This window comes from Silene latifolia, chromosome 1, assembly GCF_048544455.1.
Source record: "Silene latifolia isolate original U9 population chromosome 1, ASM4854445v1, whole genome shotgun sequence".
Classification (NCBI taxonomy): Eukaryota; Viridiplantae; Streptophyta; class Magnoliopsida; order Caryophyllales; family Caryophyllaceae; genus Silene; species Silene latifolia.
Genome location: NC_133526.1, coordinates 91048805 through 91071212, shown reverse-complemented (window position 1 = coordinate 91071212; position 22408 = coordinate 91048805).

The window sequence follows — 22408 nt, the reverse complement described above, 5'->3', positions numbered from 1 at the left end:
TTATGGGTATCTGACTCGTACTTGCAATTGAGGAAGGCTGCTACTCCTGAAGAGCGTGAGAAATTGAGGAATCAAGAGCCTGTTGACTATAAGATCCGCGAGGTTGCAAAGGAGAACCAGAAGTACTTGACTGAAGAGGAGGAAGAGGCCGGGTTCCGAGTCGTTCATCCGTCGAAGAAACCGAAGACCGCTCCTACTGTAAAAATGGTGGTGGATCGAAATGGCAAGTCTAGACCGCGAGAGAGACCTTTGGTGATTAGGTCAGAGATAGCACAAGAGCGCCGAGCTCGTGGTCGAGACAAAAAGTATGACAAAAAGGACAAAGGCAAGGGGAAGATAGAAGAGTAGCCTTAGTCGTATTACTATTTATTTATTATTATAAACGTCAGGGTTTTTAGAATCCTAGCCTAGCATTTATTTCCCGCATTTTATATTATTTGGCATATTAGTATTATTTATGGAACGAAATGAATAAAGGATTAATTGGTTAAGAAACCATTGTCATTTTTTTATTATTCTTGTCGAATTTCAAATGCAAATGCAAATGTCCTTCTATTTACATTTTAAAATAATGGGTTGTATCCTGTGAAGGGTTGCCTACGTATTCATTAAAAAAATGAAATAAAACCCTAGCGCGTACTTCGAGTAATTGTAAAAGAATAATTGTTCGAAACAAGAGCTTTTAATGAACTTAGAAAATAAGCAAGAGCTTTACTTACTCCTAAAATACAATTCAAATTTATTTGATGACACGAGGATGTCGAAATGTCAAAACACAAGAGCATAATGACATAAGCTTTCTTTCAGCGGGCCAAGGGCCATTTTTATTTCGTGTCGCATGAGCGGCACATGGCTGTTACGCGAGGCGCGTTTCTTGTCCTACACTAGGCATAATACCGTTTCAGTTGGCCAAGGTTGGTTGGGTTAGAAAATTCATTCCCATCTAGGTTTGTAATCCTAACAGCACCCCCCGAGAGTATGGATTTGACTAAGAAAGGCCCGACCCGGTTAGGTTTAAACTTTCCACGCGGGTCGACAGGTAGTAGAGCTCTGATTGATTTGAGCACTAAATCTCCTTCTTTTATGTTCCTGGGTTTAACCCGCTTATTGAAGGCTCGTTTGATATGTGTCTGATATGTTTGCACATTATGTAATGCGCGCAACCTTCGTTCATCCACGAGGATGAGTTTTTCATATCTATCCCTCTTCCAATCAGCTTCGGGAATTTGACTTTCAAGTAGAATGCGTAGAGACAGGATTTCTAATTCAACTGGTTGCACGGCTTCCATGCCATAAGTTAAGTAGAAAAGAGTAGCCCCAGTAGGCGTCCTGACTGATGTGCGATAACCCCATAATGCGAATGGTATCTTGCTGGGCCAATCGCGATAATTGTCGATCATTTTCTTGAGGATCGTGACAACGTTCTTGTTAGCTGCCTCTACAGCGCCATTAGTTTGAGGCCTGTAAGGCGAGTAATGGTGGTGCTTGATTTTTTATTTGGCTAACAATTGCTCGGTCTCAGCTTGGAAATGTGATCCATTGTCACTGATGATCTCATGTGGGCAACCATATCGACAGATGATATTGGTTTGTATTAACTTTGCCACGTTCTTGGTGGTGAGACTCGTGTAAGATGCTGCTTCGACCCACTTGGTAAAATAGTCGATAGCTACCAAGATGAAACAGTGACCTCCTGTTCCGGCTGGAGTGATTTTCCCGATGATGTCAATTCCCCAAGCAGAGAACAGCCAAGGAGATGTCATGGTGTAAAGCAGTGAAGGAGGGACGTGTTGCACATTCCCGAAGATTTGGCAGTTGTGGCAATGTCTGACGTATTTGATACATCCGACTTCATCGTGGTCCAGTAATATTCTAGACGCGTGATTTTTTTTGCCATCATGGGTCCACTCATGTGAGGACCACATTCTCCATCATGAACTTTTTCCATCACTTTTTGTGCCTGCGAATGATCGAGGCAACGCAAGACTACACCAAGAGGTGTTCTTTGGTACAATTCTCCCTGCATGAGGAGGTATTGAAAGGCTAGCAGGCGTATAACACGTTGTCCCCTCTTGTCCATATCTGGTGGATATGTACCATTGAGCTTAAAGTTTAGAATGGCTTGAAACCAAGGTTCCCCTGGACTTTCTTCCTCATCTGTAATTTGTACATAAGCTGGTTCTGACCGTCGTTCGATGCATAAAGGCATTTCTACCATGTTGTCTGGCATATTAATCAAAGATGCAAGTTTTGCAAGAGCTTCTGCAAAGTGATTCTCTTCACGAGGTAGGTGTAGATAAGTGACCTGATCGAAGAATTGTGCAATTTGATCTATCCTAGCCTGATAGGGTGCTAGACTTTCACTTCGAATTTTCCAAGATCTCGTAATTTGGTTGATGATCAAGGATGAATCCCTATGGACTAGAAGGTTCTTGATGCCTAAACTTACTGCTGCTTGTAGACCAATGAGACATGCTTCATATTTTGCTGCATTATTTGTCACCTCGAAGTCGAGTTTGACAGAGAGTGGTGTATGCTCACCTTCAGGAGAAATGAGCAACACTCCTATCCCAAATCCTCTTAGATTCTATGCTCCATCGAAATAAAGGTCCCAGGAGTCTATACTAGTTTGTAATATGTCCTCGTCTGGAAATGACCACATGTCCATTGTTTGAGCGTCGTTGATAGGATTGTCCGCGAAGACTTCGGCAATGGCGTGCCCCTTTATAACCTTAAAAGGTACGTATTTGAGATCGAACTCTGAGAGCATTAGGGTCCATCTAGCCAATCGGCCATTGAGAACGGGTTTCTCGAAGAGGTATTTGACAGGATACATTTTGGAGTACACCTTGACAGAGTAGCTAAGCATGTAATGGCGTAGCTTCTTTGTTGCCCACACAAGAGCGAGGCATATCTTTTCGAGAGGTGTGTACTTACACTCATATTCTATGAATTTCTTACTAAGGTAGTAGATATCCCTTTCTCCTTTCCCAACAGTTTGTGCAAGCATAGCCCCCATGGCTGTTTCAGTAACTGTGAGATATAAACCAAGAGGTTGATCTCGTTGAGGAGGCATTATCACTGGTGGTTTGGCTAGTATCTCCTTAATCCTGTCAAATGCCTTTTGACAGTCGTCGTCCCATATGGTGTGATCTATTTTCTTGAGTTTTTGAAGATGGGTTCACAGATCATAGTAAGCTTCGATATGAATCTGCTTATATACTGTACCTTGCCCATAAATCCTCTAACCTTTTTCTCTGTCCGGGGTTTTGGCATTTCGATTAAAGCCTTGATCTTGGATGGATCAATTTATATTCCTCTTTGACTGACGACGTATCCCAGGAGTTTTCCCGATGTTACCCCGAATGCACACTTCTAAGGATTGAGCCTCATGTTGTACTTGCACAATCTTAGAAAGAACTTGCGAAGGTTATCAATATGCCCTTTTCTGTCCTTGGACTTGACAATCATATCATCGACGTATACTTCTACTTCTTTATGGATCATGTCATATAGCAATGTGGTCGCGGTGCGTTGATATGTAGCTCCAGCATTGATGAGCCCAAATGGCATAACTTGTGGGGTAATATCCGTATAAAACCCTTAAAATTTAGGACTATAACGTAAATTTAACATGCGATTTATGGTCATAAACAAAAAACAATAGAGAAACGATAAAGAACAAGAATCAACCTCGGGTCCTTTGAGATGCGGCCTAAGAACAGAAATCAAAGTAGATTTCCTCCTAATCGTTGCATCCAAGACCGTCTGAGACTATGCCCCTTGTGCTAGAATTGCTCTCTAATTGCCTTGCAATATTGAGAGAGCTTTTGTGAATTTTCTTGATGTGAGATCTAGGATTTTCAGAGGAAAAATGCTCTCAAAACCCTAATTTTTCTTTCAAAATGAATTAGGTTACAAAAGGAGAGAAAGCTCTCCTTTTGTTCTCCTTGGTTCGGCCAAACCGAGAGCCTCATGGGGAAGTGGGCTTTCACTTCCTCTTTATTTTAACTCGTGGTCCGACTCGAAAATGCTAAATGTATATGATGCGATTTTATTATAAATCGTCATCGGTTATCGGTTATTAAAATATCATCTAGTAACATGAATTAGTCGATATAATAATACATGTCCGATAATGACAATATTGTATAATTAATTTATTCAATATACATTAATCAAATATAATCATTTATATTTAATTTACGAATTAACTGCTTAATTCGCCTTAGCCATTATTATTTAATCCGTATTAAATAAAATATCTCAACATCGCGTTTGACTAATTATTAGTCAATAACTCCGACTAACTGCTTAGTCAAATTAGGCATCAACATGACTGTATTTTCATACCGTCATATCTCTCAAACGTATCCTGTAGGTGTGACTTTTAGGGATCAGTTGATCACCGCCATCAGTATGACAATAACGTCAAACTTATCTAGCAAGCCAACCGTTATTGATAAACGTGGACCAACTGATAATAATACGAAAGTATACCCTTTGATCCTTTTAGAGATTAAAATGTTATTGCACTAACTGTAGAGGACACCAGCCCCAACAAGCTCCTACTTGTCCGTACAAGTGTATGTGCAATAACGTTATCCGCACTAACCGGAGGACACTGGCTCCAACAAACTCCCACTTGTCCGTACAAGTGTATGTGCGATAACCGATTCTCATATTCATTTAAAAATTTCTCCCACTCAATGTAAAACAATTTGCAGATCCGTATCCGCAAAGGTCGTATTTTACAATCGATCTGTATCAAGAGTGGTTTCCCCGACTAGAGAGTAACTTAAGCGATAAAACGAACCGCATTCGAGCATGGCCATGTATTTCGATTCTGACTCCTAGAGTGGCCCCGAGAAATATCGAGTACACGATAAAGGCTGAATATTTCCTTCAACTCGACCCCGCCGATCTAAGCACAAAGCATGAAATGACCCGGAAAAAATCTACTTGGCCCCCCGTTACGGATGACCGTGAGAAAGAAAACAAAGTCACCCAAAATCTGCCTTAGTCTCAAGAGACAGTCGATAGTCAAAAGAATCGACTCTTAGGATCACCATGGAGGTCCTATCCACGACCTGGTACCGAATGTTAGAAAACATTTAGGACTCCACGTCGATGTCACAATTGTGTCCTACGAGATATCCGTATAAATCGCCTCTGTGATTGGTCAGTCAACCTTTTGACTTATGGCTCGTTGAACCCACCATCAACCAACGTCACAAAATAATTGCCAGAGTTATCAGCTCACGTGGGCAATTAAGGACCAAAAATATAATGTTTGTTCAGTTCACTTTGTGGTGTTCAAAATTGTCGTACAAATCCACATGAAAAACAGAATATATAAATATCAAAACGATGATGTCGTATAGAGTACAAAAGAGAATGAATCTAATCCATAAAAGAGTACTACAACTCAGGAACACGTTTAATTCCCATGGAATTAACATGTCCTTCATGCTTATCTTGTCGTAATGGTTTAGTGAGAGGATCTGCTATATTATCATCTGTAGCAATCTTTTCTATCACTACTTCCTTTTGCTCCACGTAATCTCGGATTAGATGAGCTTTCCGTTGTACATGTCTAGAGTTGTTGCTAGACTTTGGCTCCTTAGCTTGGAAGATGGCACCTCTATTGTCGCAATAGATGGTGATCGGGTCATTCGAACTAGGCACTACAGATAGTCCTTGTAAGAATTGACGCATCCATATCGCTTCCTTTGCCCTGCGGCCTTGACGCAAAGATAGTACTCGGACTCGTCGTAGAATCTCTTGTAACACTTTGTTTGGAACTCTTCCGGTGATCGGCGCCATTAAGAGTAAAAACGAATCCGGCACCGAGATTTCGAGTCATCACGATTCGTTTGGAAGCTAGCATCTGCAGAACTTAGGTTGCGCATAGCTTTTGTTCACCTCCATAAGTCAATGCCCAATCTTTAGTCCTCCGTAGGTACTTAAGAATGTTCTTGACAGCCATCCAATGTGATTCACCTGGATGCTGTTAGAAACGACTTGTCATACTCAATGCATATGCCACGTCTGGACGTGTGCATATCATGGCATACATGATTGATCCTATTGCCGAAGCATAAGGAATCCGGGTCATGCGCTCTTTCTCTTCCGGTGTCTCTGGTGCCTGAGACTTGCTCAAATGCACCCCTGGAGCCATAGGAAGAAACCCCTTCTTGGAGTTAGTCATCTTTGAATCTCTCTAGTATCTTGTCTATATAAGACTCGATCGAGAGATAACATCCGACGTGATCTATCTCGATAGATACGGATGCCCAAAATTCTTTGTGCCTCACCCAGATCTTTCATCTGGAAATGGTTTTTCAACCATACTTTTACCGAAGTTAAGAGAGGTATGTCATTCCCAATCAGGAGTATGTCATCAACATACAATATTAGGAAGATAATCTTGCTCCCACTCGACTTGATATATAGACATGGTTCCTCGACCGATCGAGTAAATCCATTTTCTTTTATCACTTGGTCGAAACGATGATTCCAACTCCGAGAAGCTTGCTTAAGTCTATAAATGGAACGCTTAAGCTTGCACACTTTATTAGGATGTTTTGGATCGATGAAACCTTCGGGTTGTACCATGTACAACTCTTCCTCCAAAAAACCGTTTAAGAAGGCGGTTTTCACATCCATCTGCCAAATTTCATAGTCATGAAAATTGGCAATCGCTAAGATAATCCGAATGGAACGCAGCATGACTACGGGTGCAAATATTTCATCGTAGTGCAAACCTGGCACTTGGGTGAAACCTTTAGCAACTAGTCGTGCATTATAGATATCTTGTTGACCTTCCACAGAATGCTTTATCTTGTAAAGCCATTTGCATTGAAGGGGACGAACCTTAGCAGGTAAGTCAACAAGATCCCATACATTGTTCTCATACTTGGAGTCCATCTCGGATTGCATGGCTTCAAGCCATAGCTTTGAGTCGGAACTAGTCATGGCACCTTTATAGGTTGCGGGTTCACTACTCGTTAAGAGTAGAATGTCATCTATGTCATGTTCCTCGACCATACCAATGTATCTGTCCGGAGGAATAGAGACTCTTCCCGACCTCCTAGGTTCCTCAGGAATATCCACCGCAGCCGGGATTGAAGGAACTTGTTCCTCCAATGGTTGCTCGGTATTTGGTTCTGGAATCTCCGACAGCTCGAAGGTTCTATCACTCTTTGCATTCTCGAGAAATTCCTTCTCTAAGAATGTCGCACTAGCCGCAATAAATACACGTTGTTCGGTTGGCGAATAAAAGTAATGACCAAGGGTTCTTTTAGGATAACCTATAAAGTATGTCTTGACCGATCGCGGGCCGAGCTTTTCCTCGTGTCTCCACTTGACATAAGCCTCGCAGCCCCAAACCCGTATAAAGGACAAGTTAGGGACCGTTCCCTTCCATAGTTCATATGGAGTCTTGTCAACAGCTTTAGACGGACTTCGGTTAAGTATTAGAGTAGCTGACAGAAGAGCATAACCCCACAATGAGTCAGGCAACACGGTGTGACTCATCATGGATCAAACCATATCAAGTAGTGTTCGATTTCTCCGTTCGGACACACCATTCAACTGAGGTGTTCCAGGTGGAGTTAACTGTAAGGCAATCCCACAGTCCTTAAGGTGTTGATCAAACTCGTGAGAAAGATACTCGCCACCACGGTCTGATCGCAGTGTTTTAATCTTTCTACCCGGTGAGGTTCGTACCCGATTCGGTATTCTTTGAATTTCTCAAAGGATTCACTTTTGTGCTTCATTAATTAGACATAGCCATATCTACTTAAATCGTCCGTGAAAGTGATGAAATACCTATAGCCTTCTCGTGCGGTGATTGACATAGGTCCACACACATCCGTGTGTATGAGTCCTAATAGGTCAGCAGCGCGCATTCCAACACCTTTGAAGGAAATCCGAGTCATCTTGCCAATGAGACATGATTCACAAGTGCCAAATGATTGAAAATCAAAGGCCGAGATAGCTCTATTCTTTATGAGCTGTTTTACGCGTTTCTCATTAATGTGTCCCATACGGCAGTGCCATAGATACGTTTGATCTTTGTCACCAACCTTTAACTTCTTATTCATTACGTGTAATATTTCGGTGGTCTGATCTAAAACATAAATTCCGTTCATGGAGACTGCCTTGCCATAAATCATATCGTGTAATGAGAAAATGCAACTATTATTCTCTATTACAAATGAAAACCCAAGTTTGTCAAGTGCAGAAACTGAAATAATGTTTTTAGAAAGACTGGGTACATAATAGCAGTTATATAAAAATAACTCAAATCCGCTAGGAAGCTGGATCACGTATGTTCCCCTCGAGACGGCAGCCACTCGTGCTCCATTCCCGACACGCAGATCCACCTCACCCTTTACGAGGGGTTCGATGTTTTGAGCCCCCGCACATGATTACACGAGATGAGAACCACAACCAAGTATCTAGTACCCAAGTTCCGTAACTTGCGTGGTTAATCTCAATCATATGAATAAAAGTAGAAGAGGAAGAAGACATACCAACGGGTTTAACGCGACCTGCTTTTATGTCCTCATGGTAAACAGGACATGTACGCCTCCAATGCCCGATCTTGTGGCGGTGATGGCATTCCATGTTTTCGGTCTTGCTCTTTGTCGCGCCCGATGAGTTGCTCGACTCACCAGGCCCACTCTTACCTGATCCCGACTTCTTAAACTTCGGTTTACCTACTCGCTAGGTGCCCTGAGCTTTGCCCTTGCCCTTGCCCTTGTTTGACACAACGAGAACATCCTGTTTCAAGCTCCCACTAAACTTCATATCCTTCTCGGTCCTGCATACGAGTAGGGAGTGTAGTTCATGAGGACTTTTCTTCAAATCATTCATATAGTAATTCGCTCTAAAGAGCGCAAAACCATCGTGGAGTGAATGAAGCATACGGTCAATCACGATGTTCTCGCTGATTTTACAATCAAGCGCCTCCAGTCTCTCGACATTCTCAATCATGCTGAGAATGTGTGGGCTAACCGGTTGGCCCTTCTGGAGTTTCGCATCAAAGAAGCGAGTGGTATGCTCATAGGTCACGATTCTCGGTGCTTTCGAGAATTCCTTAGTGAGCGTGGTGAAAATCTTGTTTGCACCTTGGGCTATGAAGCGTTTCTGCAAATTGGATTCCATTGCAAAAATGAGTACGTTTTTAATCGCACCCGCTTCCATGACGAAATCGTTATACTTGGCGATCTCGTTAGCTCCAGCCGTGGGGCCTGGGTTTGACGGGATGGGCTCTGTCAGATATTTGAGCTTCCCGTCGCAGCGGCAAGATTACGTAATGCCGCCTCCCGGTCCGCGAAGTTTGATCCATCATTCTTGATCGAGTAGACCGATTCATCTGATTCATGAAGATCTGAAGCCAGGACTCACGGTCCAATGTGGCACTTGGCATTGGGTCGTCAGCACGGCCAGCCATTTTGTTATTAGCAGTTTAAGTGATCGTGATCTACACTGAAAAAGAAAGGAAAAACAAAATGAAATAAGCAACTCATCGAGGTGATTTAAGTCTATTTAAAATTCATTTTAATCGTGTAGACTCATTGAACTTGCATAATTGATCTCCCTCAAGAATAATACAAGTGATCCCAAGACTCAATTTCCGTAAATTGATAAGCCAACTGTTTAGCTAGTTCTATCGTTAGAACTCTTGGTCGATAGATTTCCGTAAATCCTATCTATAGTCCACCATAATCATAGGATCGTACGAGTGATCATAGTGTTGAGATAAAATAGGTCAATCAGTTCCAACTTACCCGACGTAGAAGGGGTCATATTATGCCTACCGACGAAGAAGGGATTCATTGGAGTTTGACCTATAAAGACTATTCTCAATTTTTGGTTATACGAGGAAGATCCCATCAACTTAGTTTTAATTCATTTTAAGTGAACGAAAAAACTAGCATTGCGTGAATGAATTAATTTAGGTGATGGCTTATAAAAACGTGTGATATATGTATATCAAAGAAAACTAACGCGTGACCTCTATATGAGTCAGTTTTCATGCAATTATTAGGTGGTTTGGTTTTAGGCGGAATATGATGCAATCTATCGTTACGATAAAATAAATAAAAGAATGCAAAACGTAAATAAAAGTCCTAGTGTGGCCTATCCTAGTAAAAAGAACATAATACAACTTTGGAATCCACTGTTGGACCCGAGAAGCTTGTCTTGATGTTCCATCTTTGTCCATGCAGCGGGAGTGAGCATCCGATCTCCATCTTTGGTCTTCTCAAAATTACAATTAAAATTTACAAAAATAAACCTATTTACATTCTAAATAAAAACTGTAATTACAAAGAAAAATCAAAATGGAGATGCGAGATCTCAAAATACAACCAAGACCGTGTTCCATCATTACGGTAACACGTTCTACTAAGGCCACACTAAGTTACAACTGTTTGTAAAAATTAAATACGTAATAAAACATTCAAGGCATTCAAAATAACGATAAATAAAAATGCATCAACTAAAATAAAAATTATTCGTGACATAATTCCGTAATTATGTTAAATTTATCCAAACCACCTATGATAATTAAAATTATGTGACAAAACCGCTTTAATCAACTTAATTTTAATTCATTACAATCCGTTACTTTAAATCGCTTTAAAATAACTAAATGGTACGTGAGTGAACCGTTTCACTATCAAGCGAATGCATAAAATCCGTATTATGCATATGTTAAGGCCGAAAAAAAATTGAAACACGAAATTTTTTTTTTTCTCACGGCTGAACCGTGAAGAGGGCAGCAAAATTTTTTTTTTTTTTCATTGGCTGCTGATTGCCGAGAGCTCAAAAGAGCGAGAAAAAAAAATTCCAGCGGCTCAAAAAAACGTGAGCATCAACAATCATCGAAAAACGATTTGATAAAACCAATTGCAAATAAACCTAATCCGTATAGAAATGAATTTACAATTGATAATACTTTAACATATTGCTATGATTATCGTTTAAAATAACAATATGCAAAGAACAAATTGAAAACAAAACATCGTCTGAACAGCATAAAGCCGTGTGGCACGATATCCAATGCAAAAATGTCACGGTTTGCCAAAAAAAAACAAAACAGCCGAGACAATAAAAAATCTGCCGCACGGAATTTTATGCAAAAAAAAATATCGATTCAATTCGTTTAAACAAAATCACAAAGAAAAATTTACGTGGCCTCGCTCTGATACCACTTGTGGGGTAATATCCGTATAAAACCTTTAAAATTTAGGACTATAACGTAAATTTAACATGCGATTTATGGTCACAAACGAAAAACAATAGAGAAACGATAAAGAACAAGAATCAACCTCGGGTCCTTTGAGATGCGGCCTAAGAACAGAAATCAAAGTAGATTTCCTCCTAATCGTTGCACCCAAGACCGTCTGAGACTATGCCCCTTGTGCTAGAATTGCTCTCTAATTGCCTTGCAATATTGAGAGAGCTTTTGTGAATTTTCTTGATGTGAGATCTAGGATTTTCAGAGGAAAAATGCTCTCAAAACCCTAATTTTTCTTTCAAAATGAATTAGGTTACAAAAGGAGAGAAAGCTCTCCTTTTGTTCTCCTTGGTTCGGCCAAACCGAGAGCCTCATGGGGAAGTGGGCTTTCACTTCCTATTTATTTTAACTCGTGGTCCGACTCGAAAATGCTAAATGTATATGATGCGATTTTATTATAAATCGTCATCGGTTATCGGTTATTAAAATATCGTCTAGTAACATGAATTAGTCGATATAATAATACATGTCCGATAATGACAATATTGTATAATTAATTTATTCAATACACATTAATCAAATATAATCGTTTATATTTAATTTACGAATTAACTGCTTAATTCGCCTTAGCCATTATTATTTAACCCGTATTAAATAAAATATCTCAACATCACGTTTGACTAATTATTAGTCAATAACTCCGACTAACTACTTAGTCAAATTAGGCATCAACATGACTGTATTTTCATACCGTCATATCTCTCAAACGTATCCTATAGGTGTGACTTTTAGGGATCAGTTGATCACCGCCATCAGTATGACAATAACGTCAAACTTATCTAGCAAGCCAACCGTTATTGATAAACGTGGACCAACTGATAATAATACGAAAGTATACCCTTTGATCCTTTTAGAGATTTAAATGTTATTGCACTAACCGTAGAGGACACCAGCCCCAACAAGCTCCCACTTGTCCGTACAAGTGTATTTGCAATAACGTTATCCGCACTAACTGAAGGACACTGGCTCCAACATAACTGTATAGCAATAGGTGCCCCATTGAGTAACGAAGGCTGTCTTATGCATGTCTTCTATGGCCATTTTGATCTGATTATACCCTGCATATCCGTCCATGAAGGATAATAACGCGTGATCTGCTGTATTATCTACCAGTATGTCAATGTGCGGTAGAGGGAAGTCGTCTTTGGGACGTGCCTTGTTCAAGTCTCTGAAATTAACACAAACTCGGATTCGCCCATCCTTATTGGGTACGGGGACTATGTTAGCCACCCAGTCTGAATACTAGGAAACTTTGATGAACTCGGCTTTGAATTGCTTATCGACTTCTTCTTTGATTTTAAGAGCCCATTCGGTCCTCATTTGGCGAAGCTTCTGTTTGACGCGTTTGAAACCTGGTTTGATTAGAATTCGATGTTCTGCAATATCTCTGTCGATTCCTGGCATGTCTTTGTAGGACCAAGCAAAAACGTCTTTGAACTCGTGTAGGAGGTCGATGAAATTGGCCCTTTCAGTTGGGTTTAGGGTCGTGCCTATCCTAAGTTCTTGGGGATCTAATTCGGTTCCTACATTGATAGGTTCGGTGTTCTCTATAACTGGTGCCCCTTCCCCCTCTTGTAATATTTCTTTAACTATGTGGGGAGGTAAGTCAATTGAGTCTGGATCAGGATCATCCTCCTCCTCATCATCATCATCATAAATAGAATTGCATTCAGAATAACACAAAGAGTAAGCAGAATCTGATTTATTCATATGAAATTTTGAAAAGAGTTGAAACAAAGAAGCCATCTTTTCAGTAGTTAGTGGCGGTAAAGGGACAGCTGCTGGGACATTTCCCAAGCTACTGTTACTACTTAACGCTATGCTAGGGGAAACAAGGGGATTGGGAGTGACGACAGGAGGAGGCACTCTAGGGACTTCTCTAGACTCAGACTCTGATTCCGACTCCGACTCCGACTCTGACTCGAGTTCATTGTCTTCAGGTTCTCCCTTGAACATCTCTCCTTCCCTTGAACATCTCTCCTTCTCTAGTGGTGACTTTGAAGAGCTTTCCTTAGTTATTAGTCCACTTGATAGAATTTCTCCATTCTTTTTGCTGATTTGAACTGGCTTTGGTGATCAATGTTGTGGGGTTGAAGTGGTCATCTTGAAGTATCATGGTAATGATCTCATCCTGTGCGGCTCTAACGAATCGGTCCTCTCCAAATAGAAGGCTAACAGCCCGTTCGTCTAAACAAGGTGCTTGACGAGTTTTGATGGTAGGAACCGTTTATGGAGGAATGAAGTAGTAGTCGTGGAAGACCTCGATTCTAGCTAGTTGCATTCCTTTGTAGTGCCAAGGTTCGAGAAACCCGTGGAAGTGTTTTCAACTCCCCTCTCTAACGAAATATCCATTTAGGGTAGGGAGGTAAGATCGCATTTGGATTCCTTGGTTCTTACGATTCTGGAATTGAGTGAGCATTTCCAAAGCTTCTTCTTTCGTGGGTTTGTACCCCAGTCCTAGTGGTATCCTTTGAGAGTTTTCTTCTTTGTAAGGCGCAAAGGTATTCTTCTTGGCAGGATTCAATGGCATTCCCGGGAAGTATCGCTGAGACTTGAGTATGTGGTTGACCACTAAATTGGAGTATGGGTTGAATTATAGAGGTGCCAATTCGCTTTCTACGAGGTTTATGCTCAAAAAGCCCCCAAGCTCATATACTGGATCTGTGACTACTTGGTTGCTCGACAGTTTCTCTATTACAGGCTTGATGGGTGACGAAATGATCGTCACTATTTTGTCATCTAGTGGAATCTTGATCTTCTGGTGTAAGGTGGATGTTACTGGTTTGGAAGCGTGAATCCAAGGTCTCCCTAGAAGTATGTTGAATGATGCTTCGATATCCACTATTTGAAAATTAACCTTTCGCTCAATTGGTCCTGTGGCTATTGTGAGGTTGATTAGCCCTACTACTTTACGCCGTGTTCCATCGTATGCTCGAACACCTTGATTGGTAGGACCCCAATCAGATTCTTTCATGCCCAGTTTATATGCTGTCTTTAGTGGTATGACATTGACTGCAAAGCCATCATCCACCAAAGTCATTGGTACGTTCTTCTTTAAGCATGTGACGGTAATGTATAGAGCGTGGTTATGACTGGCGCCGAAAGGAGGCAGATCCTCATCTTAAAAAGTAACTGGGTTACTTAATTTAACTGGATCTTGGAAGACACCCTAAACGAGTAAGGTTGTCTATATCTTGATCTTCGCTAGCTTTGACTATATCCTCACTAACCTTGATTAGATAGTGTTCGGTGAGGTATTCATCTTCATCGTCATCGGCCCATATTCCACTGACGATATTAAGCGCTCTCAATATGATGACCTCGGCTTCTAAACTGATTATTTGATCGACTAGATTATCAACTATGGTGACTACCTCTTGCATTGTAGCATCTCGAGAGAGATTTAGTGGCACGCTTTCCTTAGGTATGGTGCTTGGACTGCGGAGGGATGCTACTATTTCTTCCAATTCTGAAACTTGCCTATGCACGCTCTTTGCCCATGCAATAAAATCGGTGATGGTAGGAGAAATGGTGGAATAACTCCCCTCATCTTTTAATGCATGAATCTCATCTTCGATTGGAGAAATGAGGTGAGAACAATCCAAGGTGGATTCTTCATCTGTAATCATCAGAACTCCAAGAGGATTCTGAGTATTGTTAGGCTTACCTCCAGGAGGTATAGGTAAACGACCATCTTCGATCATGTCCTGAAGGACATGTTTTAGCTTGAAACATTTCTCTGTGTCGTGTCCTTTGCTTCTATGATATTTGCAGTATGCATTCTTATCCCAGAACTTGGACTTCTTTTCTAGGTTAGGTGTAGGTCCTATGGGTTGGAGCTTACCTTGTTTCATCAACCTTTTCAGAGCATTGGAGTATGTATCGCCAATGTTTGTGAACTTCCTTTGTGGATTATTCGTCTTAGATGATTCGACAAGGTTAACCTCATCAGTCCTTCTAGTAGAGCCATAAGAACGACTTGTCGAGCCTTGATATCCACGACCTACCATTTTGGACAAGAGTCCTTTACGGATGTCATCTTCAATCCTTGTCCATAGTACAGTTAAATCTTTGAAAGACTTTATGTTTTGATATCTCAAATAGTTTGCATAAATGGGCCTTAGGTTATCCACGAACTTTTCCACAAGAGTGGCCTCGTCTGGACGTTTAACAAGTTGCGTGCTAGTCTTCCTCCACCTACTTAGGAAGTCAGTAAAGCCTTCTTTTTTATTTTGGGTAAGAACCTCTAAAGTACACATGTTGACTTGGATCTTAGCATTATCCGCATATTGCTTGGTGAATTCAATTGCGGCATTAGCCCAAGTGGAAATCTTCTTATGCTCCAAAGAGTAGAACCATTGCTCAGGAATGGTGTCGAGAGATGAAGGAGAGATCCTTAAGAACATCTCAGGTTTGATGCCTTTAATATACATGTAGTCCTTGAAAGCACGAATATGGTTTAAAGAGTTTTCATGTCCCTTGAACTTTGGAATGTCAGTCATGTTGAAGTTGTTTGTCAATTGACCATTCACGGCCTCGTACTTGCGATTATTCTCCCTGTAGATGTCATATCCCTTGAGGTACATTAGTTCCTCCTCCAAGTATTGGAGTCGCTTTTCAGCTTCAGTAGGACCTATTGGAGGGTTGGTTTCTTGTTGTCCAACAAAGGGTGGAAGGTTATCATACATGATCTCGCTAGGAATATCATCTTCTGCAGGAGGGAGTCTAGTTTCCACAACAACAATTCGGCCTTCAATAGCGTTGAGGCGATCATAAGCTTGGTCTTGGCTTGTTTGGAGACGGGCGAGCGCAGATAGGATTTGATCATTACCATTCGGGGGTTGACCACTGGCACTTGTGGTACTAGTTTCAGGCATCTTGGAAACTGGATAAGAGATCGACGATGAATCAAAACATGAACGACCATTCTAGCACACTTACTCAAAGAAAAGACTTGACTTGTGAAGTGGGAGTGTGCCAGTGTGTTAAGTGCGGTTTGAAAATGACAAGGTTTTGAAATGTTTGTCCTAGCGAACTGTAGTGTAGTTGTAGGAGTGCTGACTCGAAGTGAGATTTTGAAATGGGTTTTGAGGCCCGAATTTTGACTGGATATTTGGACAGAGTTTCGACTCGTATTGCACTAATTTTGGCCATTTTTGAATAAAAGGTTTACATCTTAAAAGTTTTTGATTTGAAAGAAATTTTGTCATGGTTTTGTTTACAAAATGGTGATCACATATGATACAAGTATTCATACAGGCATTATAACGGTATGCTAAGTGCATTTAGAAGGGTTTTGGCTTAAAAGGTAGGTTGCCATACCAAGCAATCAAACCCTGGTCTGTGGAGAGGTCCGTGCCAAACATGAGTAAGGCCGGTTCTGTAATGCCCTGTAATTTAATAATTAATGAGAATAATTTATGTAATTTAAATAATTAATTAATAAGATTTCTAATAATAGTTGCGAGAAAGACGTTAATTAAATAATAAATAAATAAGCAGATCGGGAATTGGGTTTAGCTAGTAATAAGTCTTGGGCCGTGTGTTGTGAATAAATGGGCTGATTATATTAGGCCTAGTATGAGTAGTAGTCGGGAATTAAAACGGGATTTAATAATAAAATAATAAATATAATAATAAATTGGTAGTTCCTATAATAATTAAAAAAAGATAATAATTTCCTAATTGGTCTCATATACTCCCTAAACCTAGTCTATAAATACTTAATAAATCTGAAAAGTAATTCATAAAAGAAGAAGAAGGAGATTTAAGAGACGGAAGGAGCAATTAAGCGATAAAGGTAAGACCGTCTTATAGTTTAATGTATCGATTTTATAACTTATATAAATCGTAATTTAGACCGCCTCTAGACTAGCTAAGACCGTCACTATGACCATGGATCACCAGGGGTTGACCGGACGTCAGTTTGACCGTCGTTGACCGATAGGGATGGGTGTTTAACCGACTATAAATAGGTTGTTGTGGGTGGTTGTTAACACGTTTTATATAGTTTAAAAACCCTTTTTCAGTCGTGACTGACCTAGGCGTGGCTAGGGTTGGTTTCAGGGTGGTTAGTCGACCACTTTGGGATGGTCGTTGGTGGTGGTTTGTGCGGTTGGTGGCCGGAGGAACGAGAAACAGGGGAAAACAGGGGAAGGGGTATGCGTGTGTGCTGCTGTCGTTGTTGGGTGTTTCTAGTGGCGGTTAGATGGGTCGAGGGGAGTGTGGGGCTGCCTCTGGGATCCCCGTGGACCAGTGGTGGCAGTGGTGGTGGTCATATGTGGTGTAGGTTTGTGTGGAGGTCGGTAATGGGTTGTTTTAGCGGCGGGTTGAAGAGGTTGGTTGAACACGGTTTCAATCGTGTATGGGGTTGTGTTGTTGCGTGGATATGACGTGGTTGGGGTAGTGTGGTTGTGTCATGGGTGGCTGGTGGTGGTTGGTTATAGGACACTTTTGAGGTCGGTGGTCGTCTTTAGTGTGGTGGTGGTTGTCGTAAATAGTAGTTATACGTGAGTTTGTATATGTCGGGTTTTCGGTATAGGTAGCTTCGTGGTAGTGTTTAGGGTGACGTTGTGTGGTCTGTTCTGGGCGGTGTAGCTGGTGGTAGGAGGATGTCGGGATTCGTCTTAGTGCAGGCAAGAGGAGTCAGGCGATGGTGGTGTCATTGGTGGTTGGTAGTGTCGGGAGAAGGCGGTTAAAGGATGGGTGTCGGATGCGGTTTTGTCGTCTGTAATAAGTGCGTATGTGGGTTTTTGTATTAACGTGGTTTGTCATTGGTAGTTTGTGTTGTTCACATGTTTTGGGTATTTGGTTATTTGTTTAAGACGGGTTTTATTAAATTGACTCGGGATTGAATTTGAATCGGGTTTTAATATCATAGACCTTTAATAATAATAATTAATTAATTTGAATAATGAATATAATTTATAATTATTATTATTAAATTAAATAATAATGGAAGCTAATAATTAGTAATTGTAATTATTATTTTTGATAAAGGTGACGGTTGTGAAGGATTATAATCGGATCGGATTGCTTTAATTAATTTGGATTACTTGAGCTGCTTAATTGGAATCGCTTGCCAGGTAGGATAACTACTCAACTCGTCTTATCTTTGTTGGTTTGTGGAGATTATAAAAGTATTGTGGACTCCGGTGAATTAATGGATGTGGATTATATGTTGTCTGATTGGTTATCGTTTAATTATTTATATTGGAAATTTGTTTGGATTGGATACCTCAGCCTCGTGTCTGAGATGATTTCATGTTGGCATGACATATAATTATAATTGAATACCTCGACTTCGGTTGGGATGATGAATACCCCAGCTTCGGTTGGGATGGTGAATACTTCAACTTCGGTTGGAATGATGAATACCCCGGACCAGGGATTGGCGGGATGAATGGGTGTTTCGGGTGATGAGCTCAGTTGTTTTGGCATCATATATCATATCATTTCACTTTGACTTGTTGTTAGTTATTCCTACTCAACCTCGTGGTTGACAGTGTATTCGTGAACACTTGCGGTGAACCGTTTTATGGGGAGCAAATGTGACAGGTACCAAAGATTAGCTGACTTGGGAGCATTGGGATGAGAGCCAAACTTGGAACCTTAGATGAAGTCTAGATCACATATATAGTTATATCACTATATATAACTTTGGGATGGTCGTTGGTGGTGGTTTGTGCGGTTGGTGGCCGGAGGAACGAGAAACAGGGGAAGGGGTATGCGTGTGTGCTGCTGTCGTTGTTGGGTGTTTCTGGTGGCGGTTAGATGGGTCGAGGGGAGTGTGGGGCTACCTCTGGGATCCCCGTGGACCAGTGGTGGTGGTCGTATGTGGTGTAGGTTTGTGTGGAGGTCGGTAATGGGTTGTTTTAGCGGCGGGTTGAAGAGGTTGGTTGAACACGGTTTCAATCGTGTATGGGGTTGTGTTGTTGCGTGGATATGACGTGTAACACCCCGTAAATTTGAAGACCTTTATTATATTTTAAAAGTAATATTTTAATCTATTTTAATTTAATATTAATTTATTTGAAATAAAATTTATTTGATAATATATAATCGTATTTTATTTTGAAGAAATGTAATTATTTTTGATAGTTTAGAAATGTTTAAAAGTGATTTGAACTATATTTAAACCTTTTCCTTTGATAAAATAGATTTCGGATAAAAGTCGTAAAATTGGGATTTTCCCATTTCTTGCGGTCGTTGGGTAAACGAGTTTGGATATTGGACATATGAGTACTTAATCTTTTAGTAAAATCGTGTTTAAGAACTTTAATTTTCTCGGAAATCGCGTTCGACGAATATTTCTAATTTCCGTCGAAACGAACCAAAACGTAAACAAATGACCCATCTCCCCATGCCTCTTGGCTGGCCACCTACCCCCATTTGCTCCCTCTTCCAATTTTCATTTCATCCATAACTCAATCTATCTCCTCCTTCTCTCAAACACCAAAAACCCACTAAAAATCCTCCTTACAATCCCTAAATCCACCATAAATCTTTCATTTCTCCACCAAATCTCATAAAAATTATATATTTGGAATCCTCTCTTCAATCCTCATCTACTAGTAAGCTTTATTTTCATTTCCCTCAATTTTTGTTTAAGACACTTTTTTTTAGGGTTTCGAATTTAAGCTTAATAATTGTGTTTTTGTTGTTCTTATAGGTGAAGAATTTGAAGATAAGTTAGGTGACTCATATGTTGTTGAAGATGAAGAGTAATTTTGGGTTTTAGAATCTTTCTCATGTTATTACTTGTGTCTTTGCTAGCTTAAGGTAACTATTCCGAGTTACTCGACGAATTAATGTCACATTAGTAGTTGTATTTGTTGTTTGTTGTTGTTTGTTGTTGTTGTTGTTGTTGTTTGTTATTGTTGTTGTTGTTTGTTGTTGTTTGAGACGATCTTGTTGATAAATGAATGAATGGAGTAAGATGAGTATGCTTATGTTTAATTTATGTTACCCATTTGTATATTATTGGTTGGAACAAATTTGGATGAGGAATTATGTGTTGTGACAAGTCCGCGTGTTGGCTGGAACGCGTCAGTACCGGACCGAGACGGTTTCCAATGTTTCCAAAAATATGACAGATTGAACGGCATCGAAAAATTAGGTGGTTTAGCCACTTGAATCACTCAATTCGGAGTCCGTATGAGTAAATGGCGTCGTTTTATCGATTAAAATTTATAGAAAAGTTTACCCTTGTGTGAGACGGTTATTTATGCTATTTTATTATGCGAGACTTTTGTGGAATTAGTTATTTTGTAAGTTGGAATATATTTTCTTATGTTGATAGTCTTTCACATGATAGAAATTGGAAATGGCATGAGAATGATATTGTGATGAATTTTGTGATTTGGGCCAAAGTAGGCCAAGACTCTGAGCTGGGCCAGATTGACCGAACGAGTTTGGTCAAACTAGGTTTAAACCGGTCAGCCTCGATTTGACCAATGACCCGTCGCGGGACTAGGGTCGAGGGTTTGTCTTTGAGGTGAGATTGGTTGTTATTGGATATTTTAGGTTGATGCCTTGATATTTGTGATTATCATTTCACATATTGGTTGTTGGATGCTTTGGATGCCTTATGCTTGAGTCTTGTTGCCTCTCTGCCATTTTAGCTTGTTCTCATGGATTATGGTACTGTTGGTTAGCTGGAATTTGGATTATTATTGATATTGGAGATATTGTTGGATTGTCAGCTGAATATGCTCTTGCGTAGTCTTTCATATGCTAGGGTGTGTATGATCATTTGTGTGTGTGCAAGTTTGGACTCTTTGCCCCTCTTATGGTTAATTGGGTGTCCTACTTGTCTTGTGTGGAGTGGGCTAAAGTATTCAAGTTGGGACTAGGTCCTAGGTGAGTATTTCGGCCATCGTCATGGATAGGCCCTTATAGTCTTTGACGAGTGTATGTTCACCGCTTAATGGCCTTTGTGTCTTAACTTGGTGGGCTTATATCCAAGTTAGGGCATGACCTCCTGACGTACTCTTAGAAGTATGTGGTCAGGTTAAGTACTAGTCAACCCTTTGGTGGACTCCTTAGGTTTACTCATGTGTGTGATCATGGGTCTTGGATGCGGTATTTTCCGCATGTCGCTAGGTCTGCGCAGGTTTAGGACTAGGGTGTTTACCTTACCTCGTGGTATAGACTCGAATTACAGAGTGACTATTGACTGTCCTAAGAACTTATGCCTGTCTCTAGATATATTGTCCTTTCTTGTTTGATGATTCTATGAATCATAGAAGGTGAGATGCAAGCCGGCTATGGTTGATAGAGTTTGGATTCCTGGATGTTATGTGATTCACATGATAGTGTAGTATGAGTCGGTCTAGTATTCACATGCTAGGACTATGTGTTGTTATATTGTTGTTCACATGATAAGCATGATTGTCTAGCATCTATATGCTAAGGCTATGTGTTATTCATATTCATATTCTTATGTTTACATGTTATATTAATTATGACATTTCGTGGCTGGGAGAACTCGGAGTTACTCCCCACCGACCGTGGCTTTCGTATTTGTATAAAATGCGATTGTGTAGGTAGGTGATGCATATATGGGGTACATGGACGAGCTAGCGAGCAAAGTAACCTTGGGACCTAGATTGGCTTTAACTTATTGTGACCCTTAAACACTTTTTATGTCATATACTTTTTAGGGACATATGTCTCCCTTTTTCATATTTGGGTTGTATAACTTTGTTTCGCGACTTTAGCGATGTTTTATTTATGAGATTTATTTTAGACCTTGCATGTTTGACACCTTCCCATTTGGATATTTTTATAACAGGTTCAGGTTTTAAAATTCACAGGTTTTTACCCAAATGAACCTATTACAAACATATCCATGCAGTTTTTATCTAGAATTATGTGTTTACTTTTCCGCAATAAATGAGGGTGTCACAGTTGGTATCAGAGCATATTTGCTCCCGACGCACGTTTGTGCACCCCAATATAAATAACTTGACCTTTAAATAATAAACTCGAGAGATGGGTAGGATGGGTAGACTTAGGACCTTATGTTGTAGTCTCTTTGTGATTGCTATTTATTAGGTGCTAATTAGTGTTCTCTTTTGCAAGATGACTCCT